Source organism: Poecilia latipinna, unplaced genomic scaffold, assembly GCF_001443285.1.
Source record: "Poecilia latipinna isolate Pla-1442-1.1 unplaced genomic scaffold, P_latipinna-1.0 Scaffold5153, whole genome shotgun sequence".
NCBI classification, from domain to species: Eukaryota; Metazoa; Chordata; class Actinopteri; order Cyprinodontiformes; family Poeciliidae; genus Poecilia; species Poecilia latipinna.
Genome location: NW_015117769.1, coordinates 6,219 through 8,368, shown reverse-complemented (window position 1 = coordinate 8,368; position 2,150 = coordinate 6,219). Strand labels below are relative to the sequence as shown.

Here is a 2,150-nt window from a genome sequence, read left to right as displayed (position 1 = left end):
TTTTTTTTTACAAAGTCCTCCACTTGATATATCTAAAGTTTTTACAAATTAATTTATTGTACTGAGGCCTTACCTGTCTATTGAGAACACACTGGAGCATATTTCTTTCATTCTCCGTGCCTGTTTCATGTGGGAAAGTCCTTATTGGCACACAGCTTCCTACCCCTATTTCCCATAAAAATATTATCTTTGCTTTCTGTGTGAATAACCATCAAACACAAACATGAAAAATTTAATTTTCCTAAAATAGCTTTTGTTTGTCTTGAAAGCTGATATTCACATCTTTTATTTTAGATACAGGTGCTCTCTATCTAATGGCAGATAAGCTACTTGCAAATATTAAAATGTATTTTCAGAAGCCCGCAGAGCTTTTTGTGTAAAAATCAAAACAAAAAAAACCCAACTGAAATTTCCAGCTTTTTTTGACTACCATTGAAATAAAAGTGAATCTGACAGTAAGATTTTAATCACCTCCCTAATCGCCATAATGTTTGTCCTGAAGGTTTTCCTGCTTAACTTTTTTTGAGTACAGAGCAAAAATTAAGGCAAACATCATGTTTAGTATGCACAGAGTAGAAGTGTAAAATAATATACTTTCATGACTGTTTACACCATCAAAGTTGATATAGCAAATTTATATTTATGCATGTTTGTGCAGGGTGGACAGTGTTCTGAAGCAGATGGCAGAAATCCGAGACCACGACCGAAGGCTGCGTCTACTTGAGACGCAGGTCAGCAATACCTTAAAGAAGACATACTTTTTATGTCCTCCACAAGTTACCAGTTTCTTGATCACACGATATAATTGAAAGACCATACAGACAGTGTGCTATTCCCTGTCTGTTTTTAGCTTGTATTTTTATATTCATATTGGTAAAGGTTAAACAGCCCATGTCTGCATGTGTTATGCTGTATGTTTTCTGTGTAGCTGTCATTTCTGCCTTTTCAGTATTAATCCATCTCTCTCTCAGCTGGATTACTGCTGCAGCGCCCTCTCCTGGATGACTGAAGCTATGCGTCAAAGTAATGTGGTCACAACTAATCGGCCTCCTCCACTCCACAAAGGTAATTCCAAATTTGTTGAACATCCAATTAATTTTTTACGCACTAAATCCAGTTTTTTTCTGACAATTACAGCATATAATAATCAGTAAATGGGAAAATTCTGTACACTTTATCATAAACGGGGCATTCAAGCTTTGTCAATCAAGCATATATTATGCTCCAGAGCTTTTCTTTTTTTTTTCTTTTTTTTACTTTTTGAAGGTAGCTAGAAAAACATCTTATTAAAATTGCTTTAACTTTACTTTGTGAATGCTTTTAGTTTCTTTTTCTTTTTCCCAGCACGATGTGATATATGTCTTGAAAGTTTTACCTATTTATTATTTTTAATGTCTTTCATTTTGTTATAGATGTTACCCAGCTGTCTTCAACCTGAACTTCATGGTCACATGCTAATGCAGAATTACTTTTGTATCATGGGCATTTTAATTCTGTGGACCACTGCTGAACACAACAATCTCTTGATTAACCCTAGCTCCTGTTCTGGCTAAACATAACTATCTGCTTAAACACTAATCATGGGGCTTTTTTTGCAACCCAAAGTCATGGATCAGTGAATGTTTACTTTGTCAAAGACAGAGCACTCAGGACATTTATGTTGCAAAATCTATAGTTTCCTATCCTGTCATGTTTTTTTGCATGATGTATCTATATTTTCTATATATAGTCTATATTTTCTGCTGCTTAATGGAAAGGCCAGCATGCAATCTAACTCTTTTACTTTTTTTAATTTGTTTTCAGAGCTAAATTATGCACTGGTCTTTGGTCATTGAAGAGCAGCTATAACTAGTTATGCTACCAAAGATTGCCATGTAAAAATGAATTTAAATATTCATGGTCATATGAAATAAAAAGGGACCATCTCTGGGTTGTCTGAATTCATTATTGCTTCACTAAAAATTTCCTCTACATGCTGGAAACTACTTTTATGTAAAACGTGTTTCTTGACAGTTTTCTTGTGTATACTCCAGGGGTGGAAATTAAAAATTTTCTCCACCAGCCACAGTGACTGGTGGAGAATTTTTTTTACTGGCCACTCAGACATTTCGCCTAGCACTTTTTTTCCCCCCCGATTACAAATCCCACCA

General features: G+C 34.9%; 1 long non-coding RNA gene across 1 annotated transcript; it reads left to right on the top strand.

The window, feature by feature from the left end:
- The first annotated feature begins 628 nt into the window (after positions 1-628).
- LOC106943326 (uncharacterized) lies at positions 629-1,930 on the top strand. The gene is made up of 3 exons (XR_001423892.1): positions 629-731; positions 972-1,065; positions 1,413-1,930. It is a non-coding gene; the product is annotated as an uncharacterized LOC106943326 (long non-coding RNA).
- Positions 1,931-2,150: the final 220 nt, after the last annotated feature.